Source organism: Delphinapterus leucas, chromosome 1 (genome assembly GCF_059928025.1).
Source record: "Delphinapterus leucas isolate spDelLeu-1000000601 "Yukka" chromosome 1, BTC_Dleu_Yukka2, whole genome shotgun sequence".
Taxonomy (NCBI): domain Eukaryota; kingdom Metazoa; phylum Chordata; class Mammalia; order Artiodactyla; family Monodontidae; genus Delphinapterus; species Delphinapterus leucas.
Window position 1 is genome coordinate 37,853,715 of NC_143129.1, and position 15,659 is coordinate 37,869,373.

General features: G+C 40.3%; 1 protein-coding gene across 8 annotated transcripts in view; it reads left to right on the top strand.

The window, feature by feature from the left end:
* The first annotated feature begins 1,042 nt into the window (after window positions 1-1,042).
* LOC149750470 (uncharacterized) overlaps window positions 1,043-15,659 on the top strand; it is a 137,668-nt gene continuing 123,051 nt past the window's right edge. For 2 of the 8 annotated variants that reach the window (XM_089908054.1, XM_089908061.1), the window contains exons 1-3: window positions 1,045-3,972; window positions 8,479-8,560; window positions 10,423-10,513. The gene's annotated coding sequence lies outside the window, so the exon portion shown is untranslated. Of the gene's footprint in view, window positions 3,973-8,478; window positions 8,561-10,422; window positions 10,514-15,659 lie in introns of all 8 variants that reach the window. The other 6 variants (XR_016392245.1, XR_016392246.1, XM_089908043.1 and 3 more) reach the window with 5 other exon arrangements.

Below are 15,659 nucleotides of genomic sequence, written 5' to 3' on the forward strand. Positions count from 1 at the left end.
GCATGTGGGATCTTCCCGGGCCGGGGCACGAACCCGTGTCCCCTGCATTGGCAGGTGGACTCTCAACCACCGCGCCGCCAGGGAAGCCCTTACCTGGATTTTTAAAAAGATTGTGAGTTAAGTGTGTTTAAATATCAAATATTAGGGGATTTTCTAGATATTTTGTTATTGATTTTCAAGTTAATACCATTGTTATCAGAATGAGTTCAATAATTTTAAGTGTATTGAAACTTGTTTATGGAACAATATATGGTCTATCTTGAACAATGTTCAAGTTTGTCTTCTGCAGTGTGCAACTGCTGTTACACAGATGCAGTGAATTTCAAACAATGTATTTTTCAGCCCTACACATTCCATTTATTTTTATATTTTTCACTTCTCTCCTCATTGGGTTCATGTTTCCCTCAAATTCTTGAACATATTTACACTAGCTGTTTATATTTGTTTCCTATTGCTGTGACACAACTACCACACATTTAGTGACTTAAAACAATACTCATTTATCTCACAGATCTTTAGGTACTCAAGTATGGGCGGCTTGGCTGGGATCTCTCCTGAGGCTCTTCTTACAGAACTGAAGTCAGAGTGTCAGCCAGGCTGAGCTGTTATCTGGGAGCTCTGGGAAAAATCCGTGTCCAAGGTTATTTAGCTTATCAGTAGAATTCAGTTACTTACAACTGTAGGGACGACGTCCTTGTCTTCTCTTGCCGTTATCCAGGGGCCAGACAGCTGCTAGGGCCACTCTCAGACCCTTCCAGATGGCTCCTTCCCTCTCAGCAATAGAGAACCTCCTTCATGTTGAATCCTTCTCACACTTAGGATCTCTCTGACATACTCTTTTGTGACCAGCCAAAGAAAAGTCTTATTTTAAGGACTTACGTGATTAGGTTAGGCTCACCTGGAGAATCTCTCTCAAAGCCAACCGATTAATAACCTCAACTACACCTGCAAAATCCCATTCACTATATAATTATGCGGGCTATTTTAGAATTCTGTCACACTGTTTTTTTTGTATTTGTGCTGATTCTAAAATCTGTCATTTCTAGATCTGTTTTTATTTTATTTTATTTTTTTCCTCCTGCCTTTTCACATGCCTTATAATTTTTATTGGATTCTGTACAGTGTAAAAATAATGTGGTTGTGTCTTCATTTCACTGTCTTCCTTTAAAAAGCATTGAATCTTGTTTTAGCAGATGTTAGGTTACTTGCAGGTCAGCTAGAACCTTTCCAGGTTGGTTTTTAAGACTTTTTCCAGTGGGTATTTAGCCTTGCTATTAAAGTGTAACCTTTCTGGGTCTCTACTAATTTGTCCGAGTCTTCAGAAAGATTTCTCCCCTCCAGAGGGTTAGCACTTCAGTGTCTCCCAGTGCTGTGTGAGCTCTGTTACAGTTCCCTAATAGTTGTTATTTTCCTAGGGTCCCATATCCTCATCCTATGTTTTCCCAGTTTAGTGTTGAGCCAAAATTCAAGGGACTACCATACATATTTCTAGCCCTCTTTCTCTGTGTACCTCCTATCTTGTACTCTTGCCTGCAAGTTGCAGCTTCCTGAGTCTCTCTGAACTCTGATCTCTGTTTTCTCAAATTAGCCCATTGACCATGCTCAGCTTGGGTCTGAAAAGTGGCACCAGGCAGGAACATTCATAGGGCTTGCCTCATTTGTTCCCCCTCCTTTGGGGAACACAGTCCTGAGCTCTTAGCTGCCCAGTGTCTTAAAAGGGTTGTTTAAGTTATTCTAATTTTCTAATGATTAGCTTTGAGAGGAAAATTCTGGGGCCAATTACTCCATAATGGCTAGAAGCAGGAGTCCTCAACTGAGATTGATTGACTGAATGAATGTCTACAAGAGCTTACCTGCTACCTTCTCCCCACAGAAATGAGACTTGATCCCACTTCTGATTTTATTTTAATGGGGTGGAGGATTGAGGAACTGAAGAATCAAAATCATTATAGGATAGGGACTTCCCTGGTGGTGCAGTGGTTAAGAATCCACCTGCCAATGCAGGGGACACGGATTCCATCCCTGGTCCAGGAAGATCCCACATGCCCTGGAGCAACTAAGCCCGTGCGCCACAACTACTGAGCCTGTGCTCTAGAGCCCATGAGCCACAACTACTGAAGCCCGCACGCGTAGAGCCCGTGCTCCACAACAGAAGAAGCCACCGCAGTGAGAAGCCAGCACACTGCAATGGAGAGTAGCCCCTGCTTGCCGTAACTAGAGAAAGCCTGCACACAGCAACGAAGACCCAACACAGTCAAAAATAAATAAAATAAAAAATAATTTTTAAAATGCTGTGAATTCACAACACAATGATAAAATTTTTTTTAATCATTGTAAGATAAATAACTTGCATGGGGAAGATACTAGTATCAACTTACGTTAAATAATTTCAAAGCAGATACGATCATGAGAAATGGGCCCACATCACAAAGAATCAAGATATGCAAAGAATATGAGTAATTACCCTAAGGAATATTGTTTGAATATTAAATGAGATGTGAATATTAAAAAATGATAGATGGTCTAAAATTCCATTTAATTCGATTAGTGGAATTAAGTATGGTAGATGGTCTCGTAAGACATTCCCCAGAGAGAACTTTCCAATAATTTAAACATTTTATGTTCAGTTGTTCACTGGACATACCCAGAACGTGATTCATCCAAGAGGAATAGTTCTGGAAACACTGCTGATAGGGATTAGTGTCTAATACATAGACAGACAACAGAGTACAGTAGTTAAAAGTGTTGTTGCTGAGATTAGACATGGGTATGAGCTCTGTTTCTGCACCCAAGAGCTAGGTGGCAGAGGGGTTGAAACATAGATCTTGAAGATAGTTCCTGACTTCAAATTGAGCTCTGTGCTTCCTAGCTTTATGTCCTTGGCAAGTCTCTTAAGAACACTGTACCTCAATTTCTTCATCTGAAAAATAGGGGTGATGAATAATAATACCTGCCTTTTATGTATTGGGGATGAGATAAATCCTTAGTTTATTATGAGGATTAAATAAATCAACATGTGTAAACCATTCAAGCAGTACCTGGGGCATAGTAAGTTCCAGATAAGTGTTAGCTATTACAATAATTTCTTGTCTAAAATTAGGATAATAATAAAAATAGTAACTCTTTCATAAATACAGGTGTCAGTGCCATTTGGAATAGTCTCTATAACAATTTCTGTCTCCACATTTACTGTGTTTCAGCAATTTACCTAACAGATGGTGAGTGGGCAATTTTTAAAGGGGCATTTTTTAAAAGAGCGGAGAGGGAAGGAATAGAGACAGGCACATACTATATTTGAAGTTACCTCCACGTGTATTTTATGTATGTATACCCATACAATTAAGAAGTCTTTGGATGTTTTATCTTCAAGAATAATTCAGATACTGGATTACTTGAATATCATAAACATTTAGGGTTTAACAGATTTGTTACATATAGATGTTGTATCATGGATTTAAAAGACCATAGCCAGCGGGCAGCGGCGGGCGGAGCGACCGAGGGGCGGCGAGGGCTGGGCAGCGGGTGCGGGGGTCCGTGCTTCCTCGCGGTGGAAGGCAGGGGTTCGCCAGAGACGCCGGGTTGCTCCGCGTTGCCAGGTTACCGAGCGCGTGCCCCGCGCCCGCTCTTCCGCCTGGGCCGCCCTCGGCGCCGCCTGAGCCGCGGTGCGGGCTGCGCGGGGCGCCGGGTCCGCGGAAGCCTAGGTCGGGGGCTGCGTGAGGGATTCTCGTCGCGCGTGGACGCTGCGCGAGCGCGCGGGGGACGTAGGGCGCCGACCTGGGACTCCCCGGAGCTCCGGCTCCGCTCAGGGCGCCCGCTCAGGGGCCTCCGGCGCGAGGCCCCCTTTGTGGTCAAGATGGCGGCGCCCAGGCGGGCTGCGCCGAGGTGAGCTGGAGCTGGGCCCGGAGAGGGGCGAGTCTGCCACGCCCAGGACTTGGACCCCGGACTCGTCTCCCGTCTCCCGGGGAGCGGCGGGTGAGTGGGGGCGGCCGCGCGTAGGTTCCTCTCGTGGGGTGGTCAGCTCTTCGTGCGTCCGCATACTTCTGTCGTCTGATAGATCTGGGGTGGCCCAGGTTGGAGGCGAGGGTGCTTGATTGGGGAAACCTGAGGGGTTTAAGGACTCTATTGGGATCCTTTCAGACCCCAGCAAGAAGCTGAGCAAGTTTCCTCCTGACTCTCTTCCCGGCTAAGTTTTCTCCCTTCTCTGAAGGCGCCAGCTTTTCTGAATCACCTTGTTACTCGGGGGGATACAGTTGGTGGTTCTGACCGTGGAACGTAGGACCCGGCGCGGGGAAGCCTGAGCTGGTTCTAGTTACTTCGTTTGCAAAGCACTTGTCTTGTCTTTGGAATCTTTGTGTATGTAACCCACGTTGGGAAGAGCCAGCGTTTTCTCCTCCAAAACACTGCGAGGGGTAAGTTTATACGTAAGAAACAAGTGGGCGTTCACATCCATCTCTTTTCCAACCACTGAGTTTTGGTTGTGTTTTCTTTCTTTAAGTTTGTCTCGTTTTGAAGTGATAACAAAACACACAAACAAACTAACTAAACCATAGCCAATTACACAAAGTATATACTCTAGTCTCAGTCCTGCCATTAATTAGCTATGTTGCCTTAAGTCATTTAATTTTCTAGGCCTCATTTTTCTCATGTGATGTTTTTTCTTTGAAAAAGTATAGTTTCTAGAAGTCTCTAATCTCTGTGTCATAGTTCAACTTGGAGAAAACCTGTTCTTATCCAAACTCCATGACATTGTATTTCCAGCTCCAACTTTGGACTTTGAGTGAGTTGGGGGCAACTTTTTAAGGATATTTTCACACAGCTTTTTTAGTTAATATCAGTCTAGCTGACTTGTCATACTCAGACTTTCTCCCATATTCTTTTACCAGTGTGTTCCTTAGTCATATATATAAAGACTGTTGTGGAAAAAATGACCTCCTGGGTCAGCTTACTGCATGGTCATCGACACAGGGCAGGGAGTAAGATTCTGTGGATTTTACAGAAGCAGATACAGGTTTCATTATCCATGTCCTCTCCCCTTTCATCTTACAAAAACAGCAGGCTTTTCTCGGAGAACTGCCAGATAATGCCATCCTGCCTCCTCACGGGCCCCGGGGATGAGTCGCCCAGGGACTGAACTCCAGTAAAGCAGGTGATTGGCTCATGGGTAGGCATCTGACCTCGGCTAAGTCTATCAGACTCCTCCCCAGGACTTTTCTCTCAGAGCAAAATGGAAGAACTGTCTTTTCTCTCTGGAATTTCTAAGCTGGGGAGATATGACTCTGGGACTCCCAGTGACCATCCAGCACCAGAAGAGACTTTCTGTAAAATAAAGTCTTGCAGAGGTAAGCAGGGCTGAGCGATGGAGAGAGAGCTGGAACCCTGCTGATACTCTGGAACTTCCAGATCAGCTGTATCTGAATATGGCTGCATCCCTGAATTTCCAGTACTTGTTTGTTGAGGTTATTGTTGTTGTTTGGTTTTTGTTTTTAAATTTCCTTTGACTATTTTGAATTTGTTTTCAGCCATGTGCATTTGAAAGCATCATAGCTAAAAGAGCTAATTTCCTGCATTACTGTCAGGTTTGCTGACTGGCATTCCTTAAGTGAAAACTCATATCCGCTATTTTCTTTAAATAAAATCCTTCTAGCTCAGGTTTGAGATATTCAAAACTCTGCCTCCTACCCCCCTCTTTTCCAACATTTACTATATCACCTTGAAGCATTTGTGACCACATCTTTCCCATCTAGACGCAGTTGAGAGAGAGAGCAAAGACTTCTGATATAAACTGCAACCTATACGCCTCCTACCTGGAAGCTTTAGAACATACTTGATTCTTGTCATTAAAGCAAATCTTTTGTTGTTGTCTCTGGGGCACAGAAGCATTTTCATGGCATAATGGAGTACAAAGTACCTTAAGCCTAACTCTACTTCTCACCCTCTTTTACTTTAAATAGGCAGAAAAGAACAATCTCAAACACATTTTCCCAACAAATAAAATACATATACGATTATGTTTAGAAGACATTTATGCAACATATAGTTAGACTGATTAATTAATGGACCTTTCGCCAATTGGCACAGTAAATATATATGTTCAATGTGCTTAATTAAAAAGAAGACAATAACATATTTTTACAGGTTAATTATCTGAGAAGAGTATTGTGCCAGCACACTTGATACTACAGTATTTCATGTTTGACAAGTAACCTTCTTTCAATTATATTTACTGCTAAATGTTTCCTGGATCAAGCTATTAAATTATAAGGTCAAAAGTAAAATGATATGAAATTACAATGATAAAGGGACACATATCCCACTTTATGAGAATAGAAGTTCTAATTTCTTTTCAGTACTACTAGTAGTGACCACAGTACTAATTTGAGCCCTTACTATGAGCCACTGTGCCCATATACATTTAGTTCTTACAGTAGTTCTGCAAAGGGCATATAATAATCCACACTGCAAAGCTGAAGAAAGTGATTCTCATAGCTGAAAGTCACATAGCTGGTGAGTGGCAAAGTCTAGATTCAAACTTAGAGTCGTCTGACAATGCCCAGGTTGTTGACCACTATGTACACTGCTCAATTGTTGCACCAATAAAGAAGTGCTTGAAATAATTATAGATTTGCCTACCCTGAAACTGCAGTGATTTAAAGACGTCAAAGTTGCCAGTTGCTTAACCACATCTACTTACAGTAAGAAATTACATTTTATTTCATTTCTAAAACAAGATTAATTCTGCAGGCCCATCGAAACTTGAGCACACAAATCCTACCTCCAAATGAAAGATGCTTGTTTTCCATTATTCAACAGATGGCCCTGTACAGAGGCAATAAATATATAGTAGAATTTTCATTCAAATAAATGAGAAGAGAGGTTTCTTCTTGTCCTGATTCAGTGCCCATCATTATGGATTATGATGGCTCTTCCCAAACTTTACTTCATTCACTCCAGTCTTTCTACAAAACTCCAGTAATGGAATCCATCATTCAGATATATGTGCAAAGCGAAAGGACTGTATTAATACAGTTGCTGAAAGTCAAGTTGATAGAGCACAGGAAATGCATCCTAATAAATGCAACATTAATATTTGTGTGGGCCTTGGAGTGAGGGGTAGAAGAATTTTCAGTGTAATGGAATATTTTGCCTCTTGCTGTGAAAGTGTGGCTTAATAGTCTTGTAATTGGTCATTTACAGAATCCTCCATCTCTGGGTTTCATGCTTTCTTTACTCTGCAGCTGTTGATTCCTTCTCTTGTTCTGGATGGAAGATAGCAACGAAGCCACTTCAAAGGGCTCAGCCTGCCTTTTTGTGTTATTGTTTAGATGAAGATATTTCCATTTATTAAAGCACACTATTTAAACATTTTTATCATGTTTCAAACTTGACTGTGTTCTGAAGGTATGAGCACAGGCAGACATAATGGGGGATGTTTTCCAGGAGAGAACATACCCTTATCAAAGGAATTATCAGAATTTTCATGTATGGATTGAGAATCAAATTCTGGAGTTAGACCTGAATTTAAATTCATACTCACAACTTATTACCAGTCTCATCTTGATCAAACGGTTACCACACTTCTCATCAATTTCCTTATCTTTGAAAGCGGAATAAGAGAAGTATGCCTGGTGGAGTTACACATAAAGCTCATCTGATAGAATATTCATAAGGATTTTGCACAAAATATACATGGAAATATTTTAGCACCGAGTTTAGCATGCGATTCATCTTCAATACATTTAAGAGCTATTATTTTATTATTATTATGCTATCATTAAATATCACTATTACTTAAATGTCATTATTGCTAAAATTGCTGTAAAATTACCGCAATAACCCATGATGAATTCCCCTCTTCTGTTTCCTTTGTTTAAATGGAAAATATATATATAAATCTAGACAGAGAACACTTTAGTGATCCTATTCAGTGGAGTGAGAATTTCCATGGCACTGATTAAAACAAATCCTGAATTGCATGGACTTAAGATAGCAGAGAGGGGCTTCCCTGGTGGCGCAGTGGTTGAGAGTTCGTGACCCGATCCGGGAAGATCCCACATGCTGCGGAGCAGCTGGGCCTGTGAGCCATGGCTGCTGAGCCTGCGCGTCCGGAGCCTGTGCTCCGCAACGGGAGAGGCTGCAACAGTGAGAGGCCCGCGTACCGCAAAGAAGAAAAAAAAGATAGCAGAGAGGCTAACAGATTTGAAGTTAGACATCCCCAAGTGTGAATTCTACTGTGACCCTCTTCTAGCTCCAGAACCTTGAGGAAGTTTCTTAAACTTTCTGAGCTTTACTACTAGTTTCCTCATCTGTATTTTTTTCAGGACTATTTATCAAGCATCTTCCTGTTCTCTATGCTTGGACGTATCAATGAATAAATTAGACAAGAGCCTTTGCCTGCGTGCTCCTCCTTGCATGCTTTCTCCCTCCTTACACTCTCGTGTGGAAACGGATGTTATAAATAAATTCTATGCTTTGTCACAGGTTGATGGGTGCTACGGGATAAGGAAAAGGATGTGAAGCTCACTGAAGAGGCTTGGGTTGGGAGTGCTGGAGGAGTGTACAGGTAGGTTCTGATTTTAAATAGGGTAGTCAGGGTGGATTTTATAAGTTGACATTTGAGCAAAGACTTGAAGTGAGGGAGTTGTCAGAATGTATGATGGGGAGACCACTCCCTGGGAGCAAGAATAACCAGTCCCAAAACTCTAAGGCAGAAATATGCCGGGCAGCTTGGAGGAATATCAAGGAGGCCACCCTGGCTGACTTAGTCAGTGGAGAGGAAGAGACAGCAGGAGGGCTGGAGGTCGCATATGTGATGGGATGGATTGGGTAAGTCCTGGGAGGCCATCACATGCATTGTGTCTTTTACTCTAAATGTAGGCAGCCAGGGGCAGGATTTTAGCCGAGGTGTGGCATGAACTGTCTCTTGTTTGAAAAGCATAACTCTATCTGTGGTCTTGAGGATGTGGGGAGAGAGTGGAGTCAGGGAGAATCTCGGGAGGCGACTACAGGATCCTCGTGGTCTATGTTGGTGGCCTGCACCAGGCTGCTAGCGGCTGGTAATTCTCAGAAGTGGCACATTGGGAAGGTTGTGACAGCATTTTGTGGTAGATTGAATGCAAGAATGGAAAGGAAGAGGGGGTCAAGGGTGAATTCGAGATTTAGGGCCTGGGGAACTGGAAAGGTGTGGTTACTGTCACCTAAGATGGAAAAAGTTTGGGGTAGAGCATGTTTGGGGGATTAAAGACCAGTTTTGGAGGTATAAGATTTGAGATGTTTTCGTGACGTCCAAGTAGAGATGCTGAGTACTCAGTTGGATACACAAGTCTGCAGTTCTGAAGAAAGGTCTAAACTAGAGATACACTTTAATACAATGGAGATATTAAGAATAATTACATGGAAGCGCTATTTTAAAGATAAAATGAAGTAATGCAATTAGCACTCTGTCTTCTCAAAACATTTAATAACTGTTAGCTAAAATAATTACCTGAAATGAAAAAATACCTATAGTTTGTTTTGTTGTTTGCAGTAAAAGTGAATAAAATGTCACAATTATTTTAATAGTATTTGTGACACAGTAGTTTTAGTTAAGACACCATGACTACAAACATTTACAATAAACCTTTCAGTCTCCTACTTTTCACTCTGATAGGGTACTTGGAACCATATTTTGTAAGGTTTAAGTTAGTTGTCATAGGGAACCTCTTTAATTAGAAGTAATTCTGAACTGTCTAGTTCCATGCAGTTTTATATACATATATGTATAATTATTATTTTATGATTTATCAAACTCAGTTGAAAATTTGCATCACTGATATACATTAGAAAACATGGCAGGGGAAATACTATCTTACTGGTCTTTGAGTTCCCCTTAGCTATCTGCAAGTCCTTAAACAGCCTTTGTGGCTTAACCAAAATTCTCTTCCATCTTCATTCCGCTAACAGATATTGGTCTAAGCATGTACTTATACGAAAAAATTCATGACCACGTTGTCTCTACACATCTATAATTTTATGTTAACACTATCATTATGTAAGCTATACTTTAATTGTAATTATAACAGATTTTATGTCAACACACATCCATTTCTAGTGTTCAACTGGTGTTCAAGGGGAGAGCAGCATGTCGTAAATTTTATCAAAATATAACATCTGAAGAATAGAACAGAGGATAATTGTGTAATTCTGTATTTACTCTAATTAAGTTCAGTGGAGTTGGCATAATAGAATTAAGATGAAAAACAAAAGACATTGAGGTACCATGGCTCCCTCTCCTTAACACACCCTTTCGTATCCAAGAGCAGAGACTCAGCACCTTTCTGTACAGAAATGGAGACAGGAAGAGGCCAGAGGATGAATGACAGGCACGAATGAGGTGGAACTTTGAAGAGCAACATGGAAATGAAATACTTCTTTTGTATTTGGTAGGTGGGGAAAATGTACCAGCGTGTATGCCTACTGGGACCACGTTTTCCAGAACAGTTAAGCCCAGTGTCAACTATGCTGTCCCACCTTCCTCGTAAGTAGGAACATACTGTTACTTGAATCTTTGCTTCCTGTTTCTTGATAGCTGGTTGAGAAGATTATCACAGGAACTGCATCTTGTTAGCAAACACACTGTTTTGAAATGATTGACACTCACTGAAGAGTGGCAACTCCAAGCTGCCTCTCTCTTGATCTTGGTCTATTTAAGTCTGGAGTGCAGGAGTGGGTTATGGGGAAAGACCATTGGAATTCTTATGTCTTCAGCATAATGGTTATAGCATAATGGTTAGGAGTGTAGGTGCTGGTTCAAATCTCTGCTTTCCACTTGCTAACCATATGAGCTTGGGCAATTTACCTGATTACCTGAACCTCAATACTCCTGCCTATAAAATGATGTTAATAATATTTCATCCTCATAGACTTGTTTTCAATGTTAAAATGAAGTCACTTACACCAAGCACTTAATACAATGCCTAGAGCATAGTAAAGTCTATTATTATTACTATTACTACTACTACTACTATTATTATTATTACTATCACGATACCAGGTGCTATTTTTCCTATGCCTTATTCCATTATCTTCTGCCCTGTCCCCCCATTTCTGTTTTGTTTCTGTACAAGGGTAGGTTTGTCACAGAGCATTTTCTTTCCCTAGTGTCTGACTCTTAGTCATCAAGGTGACTGGTCCACGACCCGGCATTCATTGCTGCTCGTTGAAGCAACCCATTTTGAGAAGGGGAGCTGGATATTGATGCCAAGTTGGGTCAAGGAGAGAGAATTTTCTCTCTTCTGCACTCAGAGAGCTAAGTGAAATATTCAGGCCTCAGAAGGAGAATCAGGCAAAAGGCAACATGCTTAATTTCATACCTTAGTGATTAAGAACAAGTCAGACAGGCTGGATTTGAACTCATTTCCGTCATGTACTGACAACGGGATCTTAGGTGCTTTTGTAACCCGTCTGAGGCTCAGTCAACATCTGAAAGAGACAAATAACATTATCAGGACCTAGCGTATAGCCTCGTTGTAATAAGTGAGTAAATCCTTTTAAAACGTTCAGCACGTTGTTTGGCATATAAACACGTAATAAAATTTAGCTTCTTTGACTACTACCGCTGCTAATATTATTAAGTAGCTGAGCAGATCCGAGGCCCATTTTTTTCTTAGATTGCACATAATCATTTGGACAACCAGCTCACATTGATCAACCGTTGCTTATATATAAACCCCCATGAACCCAAAGGTGCTTTAACTCTCTCCCAGTCAGAGCCTGTTCTGGGGGCAGAAGCAACACCGGCACTACCCCCGTCATCTTTGCCTTTATTGTCACTACACTCGCCTGCCGTACTGAGCACTTTCTGTTTGCCAGGCACCAGATTTAGCCCTGCGTATGCACTATATCATGTAGTTCTCACACTCAGGTGGGAGACATTATCATCATCCCCAATTTTCAGATAAAGACGCTGAGGTGTTGGAAAGGTAAGAAACTTGACCCACAGCAAGAGATGGAGCCGGAGAATTCAAACCCTTCTCTCTGACCTCAAGAACCCTTAAATATTAGCATACTACTACATCCTGGTAAGAAAATCTGCTTCCAGCCACTCCGGTGAGAGTAGAAATGATTCTCAGCCCCCACATTCCTCTATTGCCCATGCCACCCTAGCCTCAGGACTAGGGGGGAAAGGAAGTGATCTCTTCAAAGAGCAGCCAAAGGGAACCTACTCCCTTCTGCCTTTTCGTAATCAACTAACCAATATTTTATTTCCTTCTTAAGAGTCCCCACATGTTCCTTTTGGTACTTAGCTTGGCCTTTTAGAATTCTGACATTCTGTACATGACTCATCCACTGTATTTCATGTTAATTTATTGAGGTCAAGTATAGGGTCTTACTCATCCTGAAGTCCAGTTATCCCCTGTCACATCTAACTCTGTTCTTTTCTTCTTGTAGGACATCCGCAGGTATTTATTTGAATTTTGTTGAATTGTTCTCATCAATAGTACATTAAAAGTTATACAGAAAGTGCTTTCTTATAAGGAAAACCATCTAAATAGATTTCTAGCTCTTTACTCTTTATAGCACTATTGTAGAGATTATAGATCTCCAGGTAATATTTTTTAGATTGAGTTCTTCATATCATCTTATTTTTACATATAATGATAAATCTGAATTTTCTCTATCAAAGCTCCGAGACTTCACTGGCTTGTAACTTAGCTTGTTGATTATGTGTTGTTGACTTTTCCATTTACAATGATATTTGATCCTGGTAAGGATGGGGCTGGGTGGGAAGGTACATCTTAGGGCCATAAATTGGTTTTGCAGAGAACTAACATAAAGATCTAAAGTCTCATCATATTTCTGCAGAACTCATGAATCATTTTATTATAATTCCATTCATTCAGGGAGTATAAAACCATTTTCAAATTGTTATTCCTAATTTGTTCATCTTCTCTTCCTTAGTCTTAGTGAGAAGAGAGCAGGCTGAATGGAAGAAAGTCATTATGACCACTGGGGCCACTAGGGTAGGCATCAGTCCCAGAGTTTTGTTTTCATCTCTCCGCTATTAATATTGGCTAATGTCTTGAGTGCTTACTTGGTGCCAATTACTTAGCCGACCATGGCAAATGGATTGTGTCATTTCATCCCCTGATAGTCATACAATTAATGTATGTATTATTATGATATCCCATAATGCATACATGGAACAGAGCCTCAGAAGTGGTTATTTGCTCACAAAAATATGGTAGATGTGGAATTTGGACTCAGGTCTGATAGACTCCTAAATCACTCCTAGTGATTTTTACCACGAAATTAAAGTTGTATACCTCTGGAGAGTAGATAGTTTCTAAAATTTCCTCAGCTCTAACGTTTTATAATTAAATTTTTGTCTGATGGCAAGCTTAACAGTTAAGATGGGTAGGAAGGAATGCCAGCCTGTTGAATGGAATTTCCCTGAAATAAGCCTGTTTTATGACACCAGTTCACTCATTCATTCACTCAGCATGTATTGAATGTTTGCTCTGTGCAAAGGCATTTTAGGCATCACAGTGGAGTGAGCACCCCTTCCATAGACTCTCCTGCAGCACTCAGAGAAGTCTTGGACTGGTTTGCCTGTTATGGAATGGGGCTTGGTGATAGAAGCCTGGTTTGTCCTCCACTGATAAAACTAAGACATACTCATATGAGTTTATAGGCATCTTGAAGCCGTGGGATAGTAACACACATGAATCTTACCATTTTTGCCTGGGATTAATGATATAAGGCTTTGGATTTGGGTATGGAAAATGGGTGCAATTATGGGCGTGTTGGTTCTACATATATATGGACATCACGTGTCATCAGCCTGCAGCTACCTGCCATTCCTCACTACTCCTTCTTTTCACAAACCAAACAAGTACCTTCTTATCTGTCCTGTGGATAAGCTCTTGACAGTGACACTAGGGCCTCCCTGAATAAGTACATCATTGGCTAAACCAGTGGTTTCTCAGATATGCTCATTGAACAACCCTTAAGGTGGATTGACATTCCACTGCCTAGAATAGAATATGGTGTTCTTTAGAAATCGGGGGGAAAAAATAGGCCACCAGATGTACTTTCTTTAATTTAAATTGTTTATATATATATATATATGAACAATTGTTATATATGTGTATGTATACTTGTTCATATATATGAATGATTTAAAATTGAAGAGATATATATATATACACACACATATATATGTATATTTAAATTTTGGCTTCTGTTAGCAAGTAGTAAATTAAATTATTAGCAGATCCATACTGCAGGGAAATAACCAATCAGATTTCATTCAATAGCTTGCTTTTTTGTAGATTTATGGTTGTGATTTTATATCTGCAGGTATGTTTGCTGAAGAAAATATTTCTACCACTTTACACAAAATTAAATTCATTTAATACCAATGCGGCATGTCTCAAATGTCTTAATACAGTTTTAATCTTGAATCGCATCAGAAGTATGAAATTAGAAACATACCCCAAAATCATTTGAAGATAAATTACTTTCATTTCCCTTATACTTTTGAGACTTTTGAAAAATAAGTATTTAGTTGTACTTATCTGTTTCTGTCTCTCTAAGGATAGCAAACACTGAAACACAATTCTTTTTAAAGTCAATATTAAAAATATATTGTCCAAGATGATCAAAACTAAGGAAGTGGCAAAGAAATTCAAAAATTTAAACTTTCGAAGGGTGCTTTTTTTGTGAATGTGTAGTACTTGTTCTTCTGAAGGAATTAATCTTTTTAAAAATTTAATTAACTTATTTTTTATTGAAGTATACTTGGTTTACAGCGTTGTGTTAATTACTGCTGTACAGCAAAGTGACTCTGTTATACATATGTATATACATTCTTTTTCATATTCTTTTCCATTATGGTTTATCACAGGATATTGAATATAGTTCCCTGTGCTATATAGTAGGACCTTGTTGTTTAGCCAATCTATATATACCAGCTTGCATCTGCTAATCCCAAACTCCCAGTTCATCCCTCTCCCACCTGCTTCCCCCTTGGCAGCCACCAGTCTATTCTCTATGTCTCTGATTCTGTTTCTGTTTCATAGATAGGTTCATTTGTGTCATATTTTAGATTCCACATATAAGTGGTATCATGGTATTTTTCTTTCTCTTTCTGACTTACTTTGCTTAGTATGATAATCTCTAGTTGCATCCATGTTGCTGCTGCAAATGGCATTATTTCATTCTTTTTTTTATGGCTGAGTAGCATTTCATTGTATATATGTACCACATCGTCTTTATCCATTCATCTGTTGATGGACATTTAGGTTGTTTCCATGTCTTGGCTATTGTGAATATTGCTGCTGTGAAGATCAGGGTGAATGTGTCTTTTTGAATTATAGTTTGGTCTGGATATATGCCCAGGAGTGGGATTGCTGGATCATATGGTAGGTCTATTTTTAGTTTTCTGAGGAGCCTCCATACTGTTTTCCACAGTGGCTGCACCAACTTACATTCCCACCAACAGTGTTGTAGGAGGGTTCCCTTTTCTCCACACCCTCTCAGGCATATGTTATTTGTAGACTTTTTAATGATGGCCACTCTGACTGGTGTGAGGTGGTACCTCATGGTAGTTTTGATTTGCATTTCTTTAATAATTGGCAGTGTTGAGCATCTTTTCATGTGCCTATTGGCCATCTGTATTT